Source organism: Stegodyphus dumicola, chromosome 10, assembly GCF_044657685.1.
Source record: "Stegodyphus dumicola isolate Sdum_Otavi_A_Nest chromosome 10, ASM4465768v1".
In the NCBI taxonomy this organism is placed as follows: Eukaryota; Metazoa; Arthropoda; class Arachnida; order Araneae; family Eresidae; genus Stegodyphus; species Stegodyphus dumicola.
This window is the reverse complement of record NC_140777.1, coordinates 23,915,758-23,939,354: the sequence shown is the minus strand read 5'-3', so window position 1 is coordinate 23,939,354 and position 23,597 is coordinate 23,915,758. Positions and strand designations below refer to the sequence as shown.

The 23,597-nt window shown below is 35.3% G+C and overlaps 1 protein-coding gene across 2 annotated transcripts in view; it reads right to left on the bottom strand.

Annotated features, from left to right (window-relative positions):
* The window catches only part of CASK (peripheral plasma membrane protein CASK), a 608,377-nt gene that overhangs the window by 193,663 nt on the left and 391,117 nt on the right, over nucleotides 1-23,597 (bottom strand). The gene's annotated exons all lie outside the window — the stretch shown is intronic.

Below are 23,597 nucleotides of genomic sequence, written 5' to 3'. Positions count from 1 at the left end.
AGTATTTTCCCTCTCCATCCATTTCATCCTCAGAGACCACTGATTCTGGATCTGAAGGTAATTCTTCAAGTAAAGATAATGCATCAGCTATCTCTAGCCCTTAGCGAAGTATTTAAAATCCCAGCAACAGAAAAAAGAATATTTATAAAAATATTTTAAATTTAAATAAAACTTTTACACGATTTCTATTTGTAATTATAGAAAAATATATTTACATTCTATTTAAACCACACAAAATAATTTACAAAATCACAATGCTAGGATAGGAAGCAAGCGTTTTGAGCTCAAAGAAAAAGTCTCTAAAAATAAAAGACATTTTCACTAGGCAGGTGCATGTATTGTTTAGTAATAAAATAACTTTGCGGTTTGAAAGCTCCTTATCTATATCCGGGTAAAAATAAAGACTCCTATTTAAGCAACAAATACCACTGGGAAGGGCGTTGGTTTCTCACAATCGAAAACGTCGTGGAGAAAAGAACGCAAGGCGTTCGTGGAACAAAATATCGTGGAAGAAAAAAATCGCGTTTCTAAAACACCGTTGTACAAAATATCGTAATCGAAAACAAAGCGGTTCAAAAACTTCGCATTTTAAAAACATCGTCGTCGAAAATATCGTGGTAAAAAATAAAGTACCTACAAATCATCGCATGACTATAACATCGCACGAATGCGTTTTAGAAATCCCATACTCACATATTATGTAACTGACTTTCGGCATAACTTACAAATCGACATCCAAAAAATTGATTGCACGCTATACATGAAACTATTAACGATACTTTAAGAATAAACGAAAACAAATGTATAATTTTAATTAAAACAATAACAGATTAACAAATGTGAAAGAAAATAATCTGATCATTAACTAAGCAATTTTTACAGAGGTAACCTAATGCAGTTATTCATCTTGCTTTTTCTAAGTATTTTTAGACTGTATTTTTTATAAAAAATTATCAGTTAAACTTATAAAAAAAGATTAATTTATTAATGACCTTTGATAATTAAATACGTAAATTTAAAATTATATTAAATTCTACAAGTCGCAGTAATTTTCTACCCATTTTCAATTTTTAAATACTTAAGTTTCCTTCTTACTTTTTGAACAAAAATTTTATTAGTTCGTTCAAAAATATGAAATATAGAAGTAAAAGAATCCCTTTTTCCTTCGTGCGCTCCCAAATCATTATGCGAACATGTATTTACAACTTTTAAAATCTGAAAACGCATGTGTGCGCGGTCATGCGATAATTTGTATGCACTTTATTTTTTACCGCGATATTTTCGGCGACGATGTTTTTAAACTGCGAATTTTTTAACCGCTTTATTTTCGATAACCATATTTTAGAACTGCGATATTTTCTCTTTGCTTTCTTTTCTCCCAGGATGTTTTGTACCACGACGTTTACGCCTTGCGTTGTTTCCACCCGCGACGTTTTCGTTCGCGACGTTTTCGGCGGACACCAGTTTTAAGGGTGCGATGGTCGCGCCCTGAAACCACAAAGCAGATGTCATAAATATACATAGTTGTTCATATATGCAGTTTAGTTATTGCTATATTTTTATTGTTTATAATAGAAATGATTATGTGGGAGGAATAACTTTTGAAATTTAAAGTTGCTCATATCAATAAAAGGAAGTTATTTTGTCTCATTGAAAACAATTCTAAAAGGCATTTAATTTGAAGTACTAAGACCTAAAAACAGTATGGTTCAGGTAAAAGATAAGTAATCAAACGATTTTCACTCAAAAAGTTTTAAAAGAAAAAGGAAAAAAAATCGAAAATTGGCGGTTTCAGGGCGCCACCACTGCGCGTCAAGGAGGCAGACCAATTAAAAAGCACCATTTTCTAAGTTATATATAAATGATATTAAAACACCAAAGGAAAAAAAAAATTAAATAAAAAATTGTCAATTTTTCTTTATAACCGCAGTTAAGGAAGCAAATTATATTAAACTATGTACCTCCCTTCTAGGAACAAAAATATTCTTAATTCATATAAGAATAATTTTGGACAGATTCTTTTGTCAAAATCCATATAGCCTTTCTATAAAACTAACGTCGTCTGGGGTTAAATTTTGATCAAATTTTAAGCTCAAATAAGCATGCTTCTCTTTCCTATTTCGCTGCAATTTACTCTCGGAAATTTAACTTATGCCATGACTTGTTTAGTATAATGAATAATTAATTAAAAAAGTGAGTATATGAAATTCAATGCGCTCTTCTCTAACATGGGTATAGAAAATATAAATACGACTCAAGGTCCAGATCTAGATTCAAACTTATTCAGTTGTCATACAAATCATTTCTGGACATTAACTCAAATTATTAATAGTATTACGCTCCAGAAAATTAGTTCTCAAATTTACCACGCAACGTTATACTCAGGTACTCAAATAATATCGCAAATTTAGTCAAATTAAAACAAAAAGTAAAAGTTTCAGACTATCTAAGCAAACCTGTTTATATCTTTTGTGCTTGAGGCGGTATAACAAAATGATGAAATTTCTTATTGACAAATTTATCATATTTGCACATTATGCTCATTTACGTGAACATAATGCGTATGTATGAGCTCATTATATTCATACATGCTCATACATAAAATTACATAGAGAAATTTCCTTGGAGAATTCCAGATAACACCTCCTCCAAGTTTTCAATGCTTTAACATTAGAAATACAAAATGGATAAACACTGAATAAACACATACTGAATTTTCAATGAACCATTAATGTGCAATGGGAGATATTTCTCAAGCATAATATTTTCAAGAATTTTTCGCATAATCTCGTATTCATTTTGAGTGTTCCACAATTTAGACGATGTCAGAATTCAGAACCATTTCTACACGCTTAACATACAAGATGCTAAAGATATAATCTCGTATTCATTTTGAGTGTTCCACAATTTAGAGGATGTCAGAATTCAGAACCATTTCTACATGCTTAACATACAAGATGCTCAAGATAACCCTGCATTCAATCTCGAGGAATACTGAATATCTGGATAGAGAATTCCGCTTTCGAATTTTCGATGAGAATAAAAGTTAATAAAATAAATAATTGCACAGTCAGTGAAACCCAGAACCTCCAGTGAAGCAAATAGTCATAATTTTATACTAGTGGGAAGGAAAACAGGAAAAGAATGCCAATCCGGTAGCAAGAGGGAAAAATGTAATTTTTATACTTTATGACACCTTAAAAAATGAGAAAATACACTCGTACTCGTTTGCAAAATTAAAAGAACTAGCACAACATGCCGAATTTCGCAAACTAAAGGACAAATATTAATGAAATTTGACATGAACACACATTTACAACAAACACAAAGATGTGCCATTCAAAAGTCATTTTATGTACACATGATTATCAGTTAAGCTCATAGTGAAGGGATGATCAAAATCCATGTTCGGATATCGAACTGAAAATGAATATTGGGCATGGTTCCCTCTCATAGCCAGACAAGTCGCGCAGCGTGACAGCATACTCGAGAGGAGGCAAGTGAGGAGTCCCTACAGCAGTCGATCTTACTCCTGCAAGGCAGTTTTCAACCCCCGGACTGCTCTCGGAGGGGGATGGTGAAATGAAATTGCCTTCCCAAGAGCTTCCCATACATGCTCTATAGGGATAAAGTCAGAAGATCTGCCTGGCCAATCCACGCAGCAAAATCACTTTACAAGTAGGTCTTAGGTAATCGCCGACCACCTAAGACCGGTTCTCTATACTTTATAGTAGTCAGAGAACCTTTGTCAAACTTATGCGAAGAGTGGGCGACCATTCAACATAACGTCTGCTCAAACCATTATACCTCCACAACCGTATTTCCTAATGAGAGAGGAAATGTATTTTGTTCTTGGCTTTCTCCAGATACAGATAAGCCAAAAAGCAGTACGCAGATTGAACGTCCATTCATCTGCAATAAGCACGGTGCTCCGCTTTAGTCAGAACAAAGGCATATGTTGTCTGCACATGCTAAACGCGTTCTCTTGCGTGCAGCAGTGAGCGGGACACAGACAGTGAGTCGTCTTTAAGCATACAGCCCTATCTCATGAAGCCTTCGGGAAACTGTGGACTGTGAAACTCGGGTTCCAGAGGCCTCATACGACTCACGTTTGAGCTGTGAAGCTCTAGCAGTCCTATGCTGCCGCACTGAAAGTGCCAAATAACGAACCTCATTCGTTGTTATGGATCTTGGTCGACGTTGCTCTGGCCATCTCGATATGAATGATATGAATCCTATGTCCTGAAACTGTTTCCACACACTGTAAACGACACTGGAAGCCGCATCCAACCCTGTAAAACACCTGCGCTTGTGACTGGCCTGTCTCCAATCTACCGACAATTTTCCATCTCATTCCGACATCCATAACTTCGTGGCTAATTATTTTACCTGAAACCTTATAATTTTCCCCGACTCTTGTGAGACTTACCCTACTCGGTGAATGTCGGGGTACGAACAATAAGGAGCACGAACATGCAAATCAGCGAAAAACCCTCGTGTGTTTATACGTACCTTTTCCACAACACAACTCCGCAGACATGGCAAAGAACATTGTGAATATCGTATTTCTGGCTTACCTTTTTCCTAACAATTTTAATGCTTGAAAAACGGGAGGGAAAAATTACCCGGTGTATATTATTTCTGAGGAGACGACTCAGAACAATCAAAAACATATTTTCCTTGTATGTGCACTTTTTACTTAATTGCACGAAATAAAGGAAGTATTGTAATCGCGAAAATTATCATATATTTATCATATTTAAACTAAAATGTACATTTTGACCGCTATCGAATGCAATTTAAGATATTTTTGCATGACATCTGTATGCAAGGACATAATAAAGGACTCTTTCCTTTCCCCAAACGAATTATAAAACCGATTTAAAATGGGTTCAGAAGAGATTTTATTCGTGGCGTCTGTACGTTCGTACGTAACGTATGTATGTACCTCGCATACCTCAAAGCACAACATTAGAGTGACAGCAGAACGTTAAAATTTTGCATACAGGACTGCTATAACATGTGGTTATGCACCTCCGTTTTTGGTTGCCATCGCTCGCACCACTCGTCTCAGTGAGCTCAGTTTTGTTTGTTTGTTCTTATATGCTAGTAAATTGTGAAATTTTTGTTTTAAAAATTATTGAATTATATTGTTCGTATCTTCCGGTTGAGGTTTCTATGCCTTTAGTTAATCTGCACGCAATAGCTGTAGAATTATCAACAATTTAAAAGTTCTTTAAGTGCGGCTAAGCCTATTTTTTTAACACAGCAACCATATTTGTTAACATTTGAAACTTAGCAGAATAGAAAATTAAATCTGTTTCCTCACCTTCAGTGGCTTTTTGCCGAGTGGGACCAAAAGGAAACGTTTAGTTTTGTGAACCGAAAAATCTGCCTTCTTGCCTGTTGGCCGAATTGATTATTTTTTCGTAGAGTACGGAAAAATAATCAATTTCGTAGAGTACGAAAAAATAATCAATTCGGCCAACAGGCAGGAAGGCAGATTTTAATTGTAAAAACTGTTTTTTAATTGTTTTAGCTGTATTTGGTGTTTTATGTTTTGCTATACCTTTCAAAGTTTAATGAAGATATTTTGAGGTTTTATGTTCTTTTGCCTTGCCGCGAAGTGAGAAGTGAATTCATTGAATGAGAAATATATCTCTAATGAAATTCGAGGAAATAAGTTTAAATGAAATGCAGCAAAAACGCGTATAATTTAATATTCCGTACAAGGAAACACGTGGTGTTCGCATCAGATTTGTTTATAATGAAATCATAAATCAGAAGTTTCTAAACCATATGCTGAAAACACTATGGAGAAAATTAACACGAGAGGAAAAATATACGAGCAAAAACATATCTGCTATCTGCCTACAGGGAAGGGTACCTTCAAGGATGATTTTGTATGAGAAGAACTGGCGCTTAATTAGGTTGAAATCATGAAGAAACCATGAACACTTCGTGCAAAAGTAGCTAGTCCAAACGTCGGTAATAGAATCCTACACTAATTACACGTGTTTTCATGGGTTCTGCCCTTTAGCCATTCACTGTTCAGCCGAAATGGAGATTTATTAGTTGTAAAAACGAATAAAAGCTTTTTTTATTTTATTACTATTTTAATAAAACTGAATATCAAATAGTATGCAATATAACTTTCATTTTAAATTCTTTACAGAATGGATATTCTATGAGCTATTTGGATTATGAGTGCCGTTCTGTTTTCTGTGTACACTTGCGCACTAATTGCTATGGATATCAGGCAGTTCAGGATAAATTATACTTTCTCTCATTTATAGTTAGTTTCTCATGAATCATCAAAAGAAATCCCCCGCACTACTAACTCCTGAAAAAGGCAAAGAAAACAAATAAAATAATTCGATCATCAGAACGTGGAAGCAAGTTTCAATCTGTTCTCTCTCTCTTCCCCTTTCTTCTGTGATATCAAACCATAGGAAGGGAGGTGGACGTGACCACACCGATCTTTTCCAAATAGCAAAAGCAGCAGCTTTTTCTCTAATGAACGTCATTGGAATTCGAAATCGCTCTTACGGAGTAGCCATATTAACCTGAGAGGTATGCAATTAAACGACTGAGAAACATTTCTAATAATAACTTTTGGAATGATAATATTGTACTTTTGTTTTGATTTTACCTAATACCCTGGGAGTAATTATTACTGCATTGTATCTTAATGTTCTTTCAAATGAGTATACGAGAAAATTCATTGTGAGTTAATTGTATAGCCAAAAAGCAAAGACGCGTAGATTCTTTCTTATATTACACGGGTATTAATGCCATTCCGATCAATATACTTATATTAAGGATAAGTTGTATTTTGAAAAAAAAAAATGCATATAAGTCATTTTATTATTTACTGATTCTCTATAATAAACAAGTACCGGAAAATGTTTGAAGCTGCGTTGTACCTTTTTCGCAGCGGAACTAAGCCAAATGCATATGTAAAATACGAAAATCATAACGACTGTAAATACAGCCTGAATAGTAACCTCAAATGCTGGGCATACCAAAATAAGAAAACAGATTTCTTACTTTTCCTAATAACTCGAAAAAATGAAGCACTTTACTTCCATGTTATCAGAAAAATATTTCAGCGACAGAAAGAAAAATATTACGTTCGGACATATCGCGTGTATGAAATTAATTAACAGAAACTTGTGAATTCGAAACAAATGTTGCGCTCTGCAGATAAACAGTACTGTTTGCACATTCATCCACCGGATCGTACTCACGATAAGATTCACGCTAACGTAATTTGCTTTTCACACTAATTGATGATAAGGTTAGGTCATAGAATGTACAGGTAAGGATTCGGCTATGTTAAGAAGCCATTCACAAGTTACATGTTGCCAGATTTTATTTAAACTGCAAAATTAAGGACTATCAATAACAGCGCATTATTTATTCCCCAAATAAGCAAAGATTAGCTACGTATTTCATACTGCTGCAAATTTAGCTAAATATATGCTTGTAATTAATTTCCCCATCGCATACTTATCTTTACAATGCGTTATTTTGAATTAATGTATATCTGAAATCAGGGAAAATAGAAACCTTAGTTTCGCGCAGATTTTTAATAATACGAATACCCCAGGTTTCCCTTCTTCAGCAACGGAAAAAAATTTTGCTCCTGAAGATGAGATTTCTGCCAATGGAAAATAAGAGTTTGCTGAAGAAGAGAGACTGGTATCTGATTGATCTTGATGAAGTCAATTCAATCTTATACAAAATCTCTGTCAAGCTAAGGTTCCTTTTTCGCTTATTTTAAATGTTATATTGGTTTTAATTTTCTCTTCCAATTTGATTGTGTATATTTCTTTATTTATTATTACGCTAAATTTGCGTAACTTATAATTCTTTAGTATATGAATACTCTGATTGTTGAATATTACAAATAGCACCAACGGACATAACTTATTCAAATGTGTTAAGCTTGCATCAAGTGACAATTTTGCGGAAAGTTTGAGAAATTTTAGTGTACCAAACGTATTAGAATTAATCGCAAATATTACAAGAAAACTCATCCCTTCAGATAAGTTCTACGATAAAGCTATTTCGTGTAAGCAACGGGAGAATTTACTAAAAGTGTTTTCAAATTTAGTAGCAATGCTCCGACTGCCTGACGCACTCATAGAAGCTGCACTCCTGGAATTGAACTTTCAGTATTTGTTCCTGTTCCAAGAAGAATTTTGATGAACAGTGTGAAGTCAAAAAACCTTTCATTTAACATAATAATATCAGCATCGGAGTGCAAAGTAATCCTCGCTCAAATCAGATAAGACAGTGCCGCCTCTGGAAATATCTTTATTGGGAATATTAGGCTGATTTTATCTCGTTCCTTTCCACACCCACATCATGACACGCAGTGTGTCGCAACACATAAAATGCTTCCATTTCATCAACGAGAATCCCCGAATTCCACGGTTATCTACTTCACGTTCTCTTGCACAATGTAGTTTAGCTGCCTTCTGTAAAAGCAATCATCTGTATCACTGGTAGATTGCTCATCTTAAAATTACAAAATCAATTCTACTGCCTACTGACGGCACTTGTACGCCTACTGACGACATATTTAATCATTTGGTTATTTGAAATGGGACGGGTTCATTTTCAACCAATCAATTCATTAATCATGTTTCGTGCACAGTATTTTAGAGATTAAAGTTTAATGCTTAGTAATAATTTTCCAAAACCAAAGTGTTTACGAATATAAACATTACACGGCTTCCATTCATTTCATTTTAAATATATATTTGTAAAAAAATTATAGACATTCTCATCAGTTTGTAGGGTTTATATTTATTTTAACTAACATTTATTTTAAGTTTAAACTATCTTTCCTGTCAATCCTTACTTTCCCCTGGAACTGCCAATGCCAGAATATGTAAATTTGAGTAGAACGCGCAAGCATTCAAATTATCAGCGGAAGTAGTATGATTTAAATAGAAGGAAACAAGTTCGGTGAGAGAGAGTTATTCTTACTTAGCGAGCGCGGAGGTAGTTATAGAGATTTGAAAAACCCCGCGTTGCGGCCTATGTGCTTGGCGGGAAGTAGTTGCAATTGTTCCAGTGAGCTTCAAGTCTGCTCAATTAGCAGCCGTATTGTAAAACGCGGTGAGTTAGTTATTTGAGAGAGCCTCGTAGTTAGAATATTGTCTTTAATTTCTTTTCAGGTTTTTATTTTTATTTTGACTGCCGAGTTGGCACCGTTTGTAAGCGTCAAGAGAACGCAATTGTAAATTAGTACGTTGAATAAAAAGGGACTTAAACCCTTTATAAGACTCTGTGGTTTATACAAGCTTTCACAGTCACCTCTTGGTTGCGTGCTAGTTAGAGGCGCGCAACGTTATAAGTTAAATAATTTTTAATTTTCATCTATCTAAGGGAAAGACATCAACTTCTCGCGAAACAGCTTACGTCAAAACTAAACTAAAAGGAAAACAAATCAAATTAGCTTTTTCTTTAATGTGTACCTACCGTTCTCTTGCGATTTCTCATGTGAAGTTACAACTTTATGAATATTATACGAGTTGTGTATTTTTCTTGAACTTTTTTTGACTTAAGAACATTGTTCACTAAAGTCGGTACATTGCAAATAATAATAATAATAATAATAAAAGTACTCAAGTGACAGCTAAAACATTCAAAAGATCTCTTTACAAATATATACACTTGAGTGCAAAATTAAGAGAACTTGCGAATTATGAGGAACTTCTGAAAAGCTAATGGACAGATTTTAATGAAATTTGGTATAAATATACATTTATAACAGAGAATTAGATGTACAATTCACATACGCATGATTATAAATAAAGCTAGCTCATAGTGCAGGGATGTACGCTGTGGTAACGAACGAAAACGAAGTCTAATATGGGATATGGTTCCATAATCACAGACAGAAAGGTCGCATTACAGCATACTGGACAGGAGGCAGGTGGCGAGTCCCACTCCTGCAGCAAGACAGTTTTCAACTTCGGCATGATTCTCGAAGAGAGATTGTGAGATGAAATTGCCTTCCCAAAAACGTCTCAGACATACACTAAAAGTTCAGGAGATCTGGTTGGTGAATATTCTCACTTTCCAGGTAAACATCGACCAGCCTTATGTAGTCTTATGTAGACGAATGTTGTCGTTCGTTAACAGGAACCCAAGACCAATTATACCCCTAAAAAGTCAAACATAAGGCTTTAAGATCTCCCTTCTGTAGGTCATAGCAATCAAAAAGCCTTTGTCAAACACACGCAGAGTGCGGCTGTCCAAAACAATGCCTGTCCAAACCATTACACCTCCACCACCATAATAACCTTTTTCTCTGACGAGGGAGGGATGGTATCTTGCTCTGCACTCTCACCAAATATACGTGCGAGGAGAATCAGTGTTCAGGTTGAATCTGGATTCATCTGTAACACGCACGGTGCTGCATTGAAGTCTGGTCCTATGCGCATGCTGTCTGTACCATGCTAAAAGCGCTCGCTCTCTTGTGTGCTATAGTGAGCGGGACCCAAGCACCGGGTCTTCCGGCATAGAGTACAAGTATTCAAGCAACTATATAATATAAAACTGTAGACTGGTACCATACAGCTCACGTGAGAGTTGTGAAGCTGCAGCAGTCCTGTGTAACCGCGCTTAAGGTGCCATATAACGATCCTCATTCGTCGTTTTGGATCTTGGTTAACCTTCTCCAGGTCTTCTCGACATGAAGCCATTTGTCCCGAAACTGGTTTCATAAATTGCCACTGCGCGTTAGATTGAGCTCTGTATGCCACCTGCGCTTGTGACTGGCTTGCCTCCAATCTACCGACAATTCTCCACCTCATTCCGTCATCCATACGTTCGAGGCTACTCATGTTACCTGATACGTTATAAAATTCACCCGGCTCTTGCCAGAAACATTGCGAATGTCGTGAAGCAGTATGAGTACACAAATCGCCGAAACCCCTCATGCGCTTATATTCCCTCTACAATCAGAGCTCTGCAAATGTGCAAGGGTACGCTCGCTTATTTGATTCTGAGTATTTGCATAATTCTTCGGTGGCATAATTAGTACATTTGGTTCAATACGTTTCGTAAAAATAGACAGAATTTGCAAATTCTCTTAATTTTGCACATAAGTATTAATCAGTTGTTAATAATAATAAACTGCAAAATAATGTCTGAAATAAAAATTAAGAGCAAGCATAGAAAGCATCACACAACTCTACAACAAAGAGATGAAAGCAATAATTGTGTTTAATTTATTTAACCAATTATTTTACATTTTGAATTTTTACTGTCACTTCTCCCTTTGTGTTTTTTTCCTTCCAGAATACAAATTAGCTCGCGTGTATTTAAATGAAAGTTTGAGATTGTGAATTCAGAACGTGTTCTGCCTATTGAAGGCCCAGTGGCTAGGATTACTATTCTAAGATAAGAGTTTCTGTCGTCGGTCGTGCCGATAGTAATTTCACGACGGTGAAAATCTTAAAGCAAACTTCAAGATTAATTTACTATGCGTAGCCTTTGTTTATTAGGTATCTAGATTCAGTTTCGCATTTGAATTCCTACTTTGAGTTCTCGCCGTAACTGCTGTACATTAAGCTGTACTGTAAGCACTAAGCTTGCATTTTGTCTGCCTATTTTAGTTTAAAATAAAGAGTCATTTACACTCTTTTTAAGTCTCTGTAGTATTTTTAAGACATCGCGATAAGCCGCTTAAAGTTTTATCGAGGTTTGGTCACATGTTACAATACAGAAAGACCAAATACTTTACAATTAAATGGCATTTCTATAAATCATTTCTCAAAATAATTGTATTTGTTAATCATTAAAACTTCACTATTTTGTAAGGATTTAAATATTCTACATCGACGCACGGCTTCAGTGGAGACTTGTTACCGGAAACGAGTTTGGAAAGCAATTGTCAGCGCTTAGTAACTTTAACTTCTTAGACACTAGCATGTTACAATGATACATGTATTTCTGTGTTAGAAGAAACAAGAATATTTCAGAAGAAATTTTCCAGCAGCTCTAAAATTCGTGAGATAAAAATATCTCGGAATTATGCAGCCGCATATTCTAAAAAAGCCCTTATACAAAGGGTTTAATACATCGCTGTAACCTTTACTTACCCTAAACGGACAGCCTCCTCAAATCTCCAGCAGCACTTCAGTAGCAAGTGCAAAGAACTCACACGACCACATATTATTATTTGCTGTTGCTGTTGCTCATGCTCACTGGTCTGACGTAGTCATTCCAAGCCCATGAAATTTCTTGTGGCAAGGAGCGCTAGATTACGCCTGTCGTACAGTGCGATTTTGGCTCAGTTCCACCCCCGATTTTGATTTAACCGGGGTAACGGCTTCGAGGATCTCTCCCCCTTTCCCCTTCCACCAAACCACACGAGAGGACTTTCGGCTCACCGCATATTTAAAGTGCCGCCCTGTCGCACCGATACTACACATTTACAATCATCCATGCCTTCTCTGGGATTCGAACCCGGGCCCTTCGGCACGGCAGTCAGCGACGCTAACCACTATACCGGTTGGGCAGCCCAAATATTATTTAATTTATTTATGCTTAGAGACTCGGCAACCAGAAATCTTAGTTTCTGTTGCCACTCACACTATTTAAAAGTGTAGGATATTTATACATTCTGATTTTCATCAGTTTTAGTTTCGATCTTTTCTTTTTAAGTTGCAAATATTGATTGAACATCTAACATAAATGAAACATTCAACTAAAATAAGAAGTGCACTTTAACAAATAATATCTTCACAACTTTGCAATAAAATTCATACTACTCTGTGAAAGTTATAAAATAGAAAAAAAAAAAAAAAAAAAAAAAAAAAACTTTTTCTTTTCAGAATAAAGAAGAAAAAAAGATTTTACGAAGGATCAAAATGCTATTTGCGTAAACATATCGAATGTAAACTTCCGTGAGCACTGAAATAGAAACTCAGTCTATAGAACCAAAGGCAAATTTTCCTGCTTCTGGCAAAACCAATATTCAACAATCTGAAAAGAAAGAAACCGGACAGCTCTTGACAACGAAATTCCATTTCCAGGCCACACGAATTTACTTCTTTCTTTGATCTAATTTAAACCCCTTTCAAAATTCGGCAAATAAGAACAACCCTATGAAATAACAGTAAAAAAGTGTTTGTCTTAATGCAGAAACTCCTTGATTCTTCTCTTGCCGCCGCAGGAAGTCCTTGAACAAAGTTCGATAAGTTGGCAGAAACTTTCAAGCCCTTTTGTTTTGTTGCGACAATGGTAAATTGTTTTTTTTTTCTTCTTTAAAGAAGTAAAGGAAATCTGATCTGCTTCAGCTGTAGAAGCGGTTTAAGCAAATATTGTTGAGAACTATAAGCTATTTTTTTTTCTTTCCCTTTTAATATGACTGGATGTTTTACAGTTTACATGTTTCAGTTCAAAGACGAATTCAATTAAGTAGAATTCTTTCCATTAAAAATATAGTCACTTATTTTTAACATACTTTATGAAGGACTAAATATTACTTTTATTTTGTTGCCAGTGTAAAGATCACAGATGCTGGTCAATGGAGCACAAGATACAGTAGTGCAACTTTGAGAATAACAAGAGTAACGTTTCCAAAAAAATATTTAGCTACTAGTACCTCGAATATTGCGTTAGTTATATAAACTAGAGGCTACCGTTCATCAGTAGATGTTGGTGAAATCTAGAAGGCGTTACTAGCCTTAGAAGCTATAACGTGAGGTGAGTGGTCAATTTTTAGAACTCATTTACCCGTCAGTATGAAAATATTTCAACAGTTAGGCTTCCAGATTGAAAAAATAGCAAAGTTGCAGTTTTGTAAATTTGTTATACAAAATTTAACAAAAGGATTTGAGAGGAAGGGGAATGGTCAACGTCAAAAATGGAAGGTAAGAAAACCATTTCTTACCTTTCATTTAGTTGATGCTGCAATACAACGCAGCAGAACAAAAAGGCAAAACTTTGGTTGCATATTTACTTATGCTTTAATAAATAAGTTTAACGTTTGTTTTATCTCACAAATTTTACAATCATCCGTATTGGCAAGAATCGCTTAAAACCATATCAGTCGATTCAACCCATATACTGGTCCAAAGCTGTAAATCACACATTCGCCACCATTGATCTAAGAGCGCATGTTGGTTTGCCTAACAAAGATATTATTTTCGTGGATTTATATGGATTGCCAATTCTCGATTGTCCTGCTCGAAGAAATAAATAAATTGTTCTGGCTTTCTGAACAATATTCTGAACGTATGAGAGCCATCAAAACCAACATTGTGTAATTAATGAAAACAGGTTCAACTAACAGTTTTTAAAGATATCCATTTCCTGTAATATGAAACAATAAATATTTCTGAATGACTACAATATAGAATGTTAACCATGTAAACAAATTCTTGCACATCTTTTTGCTTTTTAACAGAGCTTTCAAGCAAAAATAATAGCATACACTTACTCCCTATTTGAAATACTTCCTTAATAATGGTCTGTAGCTAACGGCTGAAAGCATTTTTTAAAAAATCCTTCTAAGGCTGCTCTTTTAATTGTTTCGATAAAAACAGCTTTATCAGTAGTAAATGCAATACCCTTTCCCCAAGTGTGATTAGAAGAATAAAGGCGTTTTAATCAGTTGTTGAGTTTCAAAAACATCTGCGCATTAGCGCTCGGTTTCAAACAACATATAAAGAAAACTAAAATTTTTACTTATACTCCTTTCTACCCTTAAAAAACTTTGACGTCTCTGTAAATACAATTTGCTGTCCTTAAGAAAAGGCGACAGAGCACTTAAAGCGAACGGGTGCTCTCAGCTATTTAATTAATGTAAACAAATACCCCATGGTTTTGAATAACAGGATATCACTTTAATGAGATAAATTAATTTTTCATGCAAGTAAATCGAAGAATAAAATATTAAGCTACGCATGTTTTATTTTACTATTTATAGAGAATAAAAACAAATTTTAATTATTTAGAAATAATATAATGATAACTGAAAATAATGACCCTTTCCCTAAAATTATTTAAATCGACAGCAAATAAGCAGTTATATACGATAAACAAATGAAGAATGTAATAGTAAATAAATTAAAACATGTAAATCTATCTACTAAAACTATAACAAATTATAAAACGGCACGTAAAAATTAACATAAAAACTTGTAAAAACCAAAGACGTATCCAAAAAGAAAATGTTTGTTCGTTTAAGCAAAGCAACAACTTTGTGTTTGGCGGAGATTTTGAACTAAGACTCTATCGATTTCGAGGACGGTCCCTCTTCAACAGGAACAGAAATTTCTTTCCTCCTAATGAAGAAGGACTGCCCTCGAAATCGATAGAGGCTTAGTTTAAATCTAAGCCAAGCATAAGGTTGTTTTCTTTGCCTAATTGTACGCTTTGCTTTAGTGTGCTTCTCTTCTTCCTGTTTGCTTGTTTACCCTTATAACTTGTTTACCTGATGCAAAGTTTGCAAAATATGAAATTATTAATTTCGATTTTGAAATAGCCCCTTTCTTTCCCATTTTAATTTGGGTATTCTCCTCTCTATTTTAAAAAGAATAAAAACTTTTCCTAAACTGCGTCATTCCTAGATTAATCTTGAATCTGTCTCGGTTTCCAAGTTTCCTTTTCGCTGTGGATCAACAGCTCAACATCCATGGAATCAATAACTAAAATATTACATATATTCGACATGGATGTTTTGTTATCTGCCTCGTTAAACACCAATGGAAAGTCATCTGCAGAATTATCATGTGTGTAAACGATAAGGGCTGAAATTTGCTTTAACAACTGTAAGAGTCTAACTAACTAAACTTTACTTTCAGATCTTTAATTTGTAGGGACATTAGGTTATTTTGAAGCAGGAGAGATGAAAAATGAGCAACGCCTTCGCCGGGAATCGAACCATGGACCTCTGGAATACGCGTCCAGCATGCAGGCCACTACACCACTAAGGCACGCTAAGAAAGCGAGAGAAATACCTTATAAATTGAAATGTGAAGCAACTATTTTCTGAGCTCAAACTGTAACATGACAAGATGTGAGAAGGGCGAAAAGACCCTTTTATTCAACTTTATTCAAGAAATAATTCAAGAATTACAGACGGCACTCCCGGTGCTTACAAACTTAGCCAATACTTTTGGCTGCAACTCAAAGCAGAAATATAAAATTAAAACTAAATAATCAGCCGAAGCTGCACAGAGGTAATTAACGAGAGTTGGCTCTTAGCTCTACCACCAAAGTATACAAGCCGGCAATTAACATGCACAGCAAGCTTAAATCAGAGAAGCACTTAAATCAGAAATACTTACTTAGGTTAATGTTGATAGCATTAAACTGTTGCATAATGCTTAATTTAGAAGTAAAATATTTTTTAAGGTTTTGTTTTATTCACAACTGAATACGTTTCTGCAAAGCTACGTCTTTCACTCTTCATATATCGTGTATACGAGCCAATTTCCCGTAGAATGTCCTCCAAGAAGGTATCCCCCTTAGGCAGATAGCCCTCTGGCTTTGCTGTAATTACATGAACCAAACGAAACCAAACCTACTTCTGTTCGGTGGCCGCAAGACACAAGGCACGAATTCCTATGCCATAGCCCTATCCCAGATTAATAAATATAACGATGTAGTAATAATAATGATGTAACGTGTAAATAGCATTCCGAGGATGTAAATGGCATTTCAGAAAAAAAAAGTAGTTTCAGTGTGACGAGGAGTAGGGCTAATAACTCTACTTCCTGATAGGTAAAGGAAATTTCATTAGTGGGAGGAATGAAACGATTTTATATGGGAATGGTTGGTGTTGGTGTATTTAATTATTGCAAAGCACACTAGGGCTATCTGCCTAAGGAGGGGATGCCTTAGTGGAGGACTTTCTAAGGGAACTGGCTCGTATACACGTTACACATTTATATGGGAATGAATGTAGCATGATGTGTTGAGCAAATTAATAATGAAATGTGAAAGTATTAGAAATCTGAAAAGCACTGGGAATGGCGAGACTCGTTGTCGGCTTAATGTCCCGTCGGTTAACTGTTCTTGTCGGCTAAATGTCCTGTCGGCTAAGTGTCCTACTCGGCCAAATGTCCTGTCGGCTAAGTGTCCTTGTCGGCTAAATGTCCTACTTGGCTAAATGTCCTGTCGGCTAAGTGTCCTTGTCGGCTAAATGTACTGTCGGCTAAATGTGCTGTGTCGGCTAAGTGTCCACGATCGACTCAGACGCCTAAATAGCATCTTTCTAGCACACATTGCATTTCAAGCAAACTGAAATATCATTCTGGCAGGAAACTGAAGTAGCATTCTGGCAGGAAACTGAAGTAGCATTCTGGCAGGAAACGAAAATATCATTCTGGCAGGAAACGGAAATGAGGGAACATAGAAAAACTAAGAAGCTGAACAAAACTGGTTAGTTTATGCCGAATAACATTAAAAACACAACTAATTTTATTTTATTCTGCATCCACATGAAACATCGCTCTTCATCTATTCAATACCCAGATGTTGAAAAAGAATTAAAAGAACTATAGCCAAATTAAAGTAATTTATTTTGAGTTACATATTTATATGAAGCACTGTATTCACCTCTAATGTACGAACATATATTTCTTTATAACCAAGCGTTTAACGTTGCTCATGGGCACAGTGTGCTGTGTGTAAGTACATAATGCCTACGGAAATTTTACTTTTAAAACTGATTTGGCGCGAACATGGTCTAATTTGAAAATATATTTCAATCAAGTTCAGTTGTATTTTCTGCAAAGTTTTTCTCTACACTTTTTTCAAATTTATATTTTTTTTTCTCCCCCCTGGCTAAAATAATCAGACTCATTCTTCGGGTTAATTTTTTTTTTCTTTCTTCAGATAATTAGTCCCTAACTAAATATTTATGAAAACGTACGTAAACAATAATAATAACACAAAGAAAAAAATTCAAACTTTTATTTATTTCGTGTTTGAAATCTAAAAGCTGGTACCTGCAAGAGATTTCTACTGTGTCTGTTGGTTGCATTATGTAGTTTAAACATATTGTTGCGTTATTTTCTGATACCAGTTCGTTAAGTACGAGGTTCGTGTGGATTAGGAGTGAATAACGACAACACTACTTGATGAAGTGTCGAAACACACTTTATTGGGCGGTATTAATCAGCTCCAAAATCACGTTTTACAGTCGTCGAAGATCTACTATAAACTCGCTGGAACAATCAGAGACACAGCCCTCAGGTTATCAGGTTATATAACGGAGACAGTTTCACTGGAAAGTACCAGAGTACAGCTCACGACTCTGCTCCGTCGTTTTCGGAACTCCACGTACTCTCGAGACTCTCCACGCTACAACTCGCGATGCAATCGACGACACACAGAGCACAGCTCCCGACTGTTCGGTTCAGTCGTTCCCGGAGCTGAACACACTCTGTCGACGATGCACTAACCGCGATTGACTAAGAGACTCTTCGATGCACTCGACGACCCACTCGGCCCGGTTGTCAACTCAATCGACTCCGCACGGACTGACTAACTCGAGACTAAATATCTCGTACCCTAGACGATGCACACTCTAACTGACTGCGGACCAGCAGGGTTTATATAGCTTTCGGCTTGTGTTCGAGAACATTCTGGGCTAAACCGGTAAGAATTCGTTTCAGAAGGTTCTCCATCCGTCCACGGCATATAACCAATTTTGTCGCAAAATGTCGCCAAATGGGCGATTTCTCGCCAAATGTGGCAACCCTGCCTTCCCTTGCCATTTTATGCCAACCCTAAAACAGCTTTGCGGGGAAGCCATCTTACCGCGCCTGTACATTTCGCAACAATATTAACAGCTAAATATTAAACTTTGAGACTTCTACTTATTTCAAATAATTGTAATATATTGAATTAACCACTAAATACCTTACTTTAACTAAAAATAAACAAATTATGAAAAGTGTCTAATTTTCTCAGAAAAGCCACCTTAATACAAATACACAATGAAAAAGGCAGCCCCAACCTTTTCATTCCTTCTTTATTTTTTCCTTCAACAATAGAACGTGCACAGGAGCTCAGTCCACATCTATATGTCTATACAATTGTAATCATCATGTTCGTAACAAATAAATATTTGAAATATATTCTTGGGCCGTATAAAATTGCTTTAGAGGTCAGCTGGTTAAATCGCTAGCCTAGACAACTCGTTATCAGATAAATTTAGCTCAAAGGTAAAAATTTATAGAAGCAATCATAAATGAAAAATACATAAATAAAAAAAAGAAGAAATGGAAACCATTTCACCAGATATTGCAAACTAAGTCTTCAAATGATGATCAATTAATAGAAAATATCGCAGTTTTAAAAACGGCTTCAAAACGAATGAGAACCAAGTATTCACGAAGTCTGCAGAAGCAAACTGCACATGTTCACGACAGGAAATAATCTCGATAAATAATAATAAAAAGAAGAAAGTTATAAAATTTCTCCCTCCATTACCTGTGAAAAGAAACATCAAAGCCAGAAAAGCTGCCATACTTTCCCTCTCCGCAGTTAATTACGCATATCCGTCAGGAATCGTGAGTTGCTCTCGAAGAAAATTAAAATACTCGTACTTCGACATTTCACTGTCATCATCACTCACTCTCTTTGCCGTTTCGCGATAAGAGTGCTGTTAACGTTAAGTGCACCGTCGTTTCTTATACGACTGGGGATACGTAAAGTGAAAAGTTACGACAGCAGTAATAAAAATGAAAAATCTTGGATAGCGTCAAGAGAGCTACTGGCGATTCATTCGTACGCAGTATGTCACATTCAATTTTAAAGCACTCGAATAGGATAAGATTCGTTTGCCTGTGCTGTAAAGCCAAGGTTACAACATGGAAGATTTGCTCATAGCTTCAGTCAATCGTTTTTTCTCTTTAGCGGAGAGATCCCAACATTGTGCAACTAATACATACAGCGTACCCATAAAAACCCTTACCTGGCTTTTATTTTAGCAATCATGGGTCGTAGACATATATTTCCAGTATTTGTTTTAGCTGAGGCGGGAATTTACGTTTTGGCACTTTTAAAACAAACATGAATTTTGAAATAATTACGAAAAATATAATTGATTACACATTTTTTACATGTTCGAACGGTGCATATACTTATATTAAGGAAAATTTTGTACTCGTTATAAAAAATACAAAAAGTGTGACTTCCGCAAAATAAAAATTGACCCACATATCTGACATTAAAGTTGTTGATCATATTAGGGGGCCGTACACAAACTGAAGAATGAAACGTTTGCATTTGTTAATAGATTAAGTGACGAGCATTTATCGTGGAAACTACTGATCAGTATCATTTTTTCCGAAATGAAGATCGTTTTCACAGAATCTTACAGAACTCGTATTTTAGAGAGAAAAAAAAGCAGGCAGACAGCTAACTACTAATATTATTTACATTAATTAAAAATAAAAATAGTTCCCGTTTAATGGCTATTTGCATGATTATTAGTCCAAAGCGGAGTTAGCTCAGAAGAGCTATTAGTTTCGAAACGGTATTTTGCGTTGAATCACTATAAAAGGCTGTATCACTTTTCAAACTGTTGCCACCAAATACTATTGACCTGGATTATATTTAACGAAATTAAATAATGAAGAATCTGCACGGATAAATGCATATTTCTCGCAGTTTGAGAAAACAACGATACCTAAGGCCATCCAATTTTGAATAACGCAGTCCTCCACCCTAATATGGGCATCTGGAAGCCCGATTCTTAAATTTCGAATTTTATTATCTATTGAATATTTTTTAAACTTTAACGAATTTTTTACTAAGAAAGTCAACGTTTTCAAAGCGAGTAGTGGCAACACACTGTAGGAAATAAAATATATTTTATCTCTAGCGCGCGAGCCTGTCTAACGGAAATTCTAAAGGTATGCTATTTTTAAATATTTTTAGCACAAACGGGCGTTAACTCAAATGCTCTTGAAATGTGTATGTGTGTGTAAAAGACAAAGCAGCCCCTCTGGTCTTAATATAAATAAAATTTTTAAATTAAATATATCGGTCAAATTTTATCTAATGGAAGTCAAAATTTTTTTAGTATAACAATATTTTTCAAAATATAAGTGTACCGGATTGCACTTGGAAATAAATGTTTACGACCAACTGTTGCGAAATTATATAGGTCAGGTAAGGACCTTTGTGAACATGGTGCGGATGGATTTGCAGAAATATATAACTCAGATTCAAGATACGAAGACTATTTAAAGATTTGCTTTTGTGGTAAACCTTTGCTAATGATTTAAAAATTTCTAAAATTCGAGATTTAAAGATTCCAGAATAATTTTTAAATAGGAAAATTGTGTAAGACAATAGCTCAAGGGCATTCTGCGCAGAAAAATCTAAAATTTCACAAAGGCACTAACTTTAAATAAATGTTTTAAGTTTAAACAGTATATAACAGCATTAAGTAGTTAAAGCTCGTTGTTACAACGTAAAATAATAGTTTAATATAATGCTACTTAGCAAACGATTTAGAACTCGGAATAAATTCCCGCCCTTAACTGCATTAAAATAATCTCTGCATTTTATTATCCGTTGTCGCTACTGTATCCGAATAATTTATCTGTACTGAAATAATCTCCGCATTTTGTCACCGTGTGTCGCAAGTGTGCAATCCATGTATATCAATATATGGGTGGAAATCCTTTAATAGTACACTTGAAAGATTATTATCGAGGGAAACATCCAATTCTGATCCGCAGGAATTCCCTTTTTTTTTTTTTTTTTCTTCCTAAGGGAGAAAAGACAAAGAATTCTTAGGCGGCAAATACCACTTTCGAAGCTCTATTTTACAACGAAAAGCCATTCCATCCGACTTTTATTTGGATTTCTCTTTCGCCAAAACGAAAGAATTATCCGCGCCATGTCTGTTTTCGGAGTTGAATTTTTCACTTTTTTATTGCTGGTTATGGGGTAGAATTTAACAGTTCTATGATTCGCTGTAAATAAAAAGGTTCGCCCCTTTCCCTGCCTTTTGCTTATAACCCACCCGAACTTCAAAGAAATTTTGTTCTTTCTCTCGCTATGAAACTTCCGCATTCCTAACTGACATATTTTGAGAAATTTCTTAGATAAGCTCTATATATGAAATCAAATGCCTAGTCCGTTTGTTTTATATTTATTTGCTATCCTATTACTGCATCATTTGGTAAGAGAAGACTTGGGATGTGATTTTATTTTGAGAGAGCAAAAACATATAATTCTCAAACGGGTTGTTACAGGCTCTGATTTCTAAAATTCAAAGCCATATTTCATGGAAATTCCATTGGAAATAATGCAATGAAATTTCATAATAAAAATAAATAAATAAAACTTTCTTTGATGGGGGCAAGGGATGTGGAGAAGCCGAAGAGAGACATCTGAAACTACAAAATTATCCTCTGCTTTATTTTTCCTTTCTGCCTTCTGCCTGCGTGTCAAAAAGAAAGGGAAAAGAAGCTCGCATTTCTGAAAATTTTTATTATGTCAAAGACAGATGCTTTGGCTCTTCTAAATTACATTTTGTAGTTACGTGATAAATGCATTCCTCGATGATATGATAAATTCGTCTGAACGCACAAATGGAATGGAAGGTGGGTACAGTATCATTGTAAACGAAAAGCCCGAAATGTAAAAACTCATCTTACAGCCATACCCGGCTTATAGCAAATCCTCGGATATGATGAACGAGCCTTTTAGTCCCGTCCAGTTTCCTACAGACATAATGCTATTTTATCCACTTATAGCGAACTTCCAGGTGTAAAAAAATCGGATACAGCAAACTTTGCAGATATCTTGGACTTTCTATTTTTTCCTATTTTTCCAATTTTTGTCCAGAACTTCTGCTGTTTTTAACTAAAAAACTACTCCTAAAATTCATTCTGTTTGGAATTAATGAAAAACACCTTTAGGTTACTATTCTTCTATCTTCACCCCCACCTTTCTCTGAGTTCTAAACAATAGGTAGCGCAAGGCAGGTGCAGCACTTAATTCTTAGAAAACTAAGATAAACAAAAAATATACCTTAGGAAATCCTACCGTACCCATCTACTGAGTCAAAGAACCATTGAACTATTGTCACTAAGAGCTTGAATGGGTTCTTTGATTTCATTTCAGATCTTTAATTAAGCTTTCAGATAGTAAGGCTGCTGCTTATTCATAATTGTAAAGGCGTATTTTAAATGAAAATATGTAACTGGAAGGACGGATTAAAATTGTGACTTTTGAGATAAGCAATTTATCGTATAAAATTGGTGAAACTGAAAAGAAACGAAAACGAAATTTAGAAACTGCACGTAATAATAACTGTAATTAAATGCTAATATTTTTTTAATCAAAGTTACTGTTAACATCTTTTGGGAGACATGACAATGATAATCACATCTATGCTATAATTTACACTATTTTGAGAGACGATCCATTTTTCACCCTATCAGATCGGATGTCGCAAACCAAATTTTTGGTCCCTTGAAAGTCGTTATAATGGGATTTGACTGTATGTCTTAAAACCGTTAGACAATTCTTAAAGATTTAAGCTTAAAAATGCAGCAAGACAAGGTGAGTTCTGATAATGTGGGAAAAAG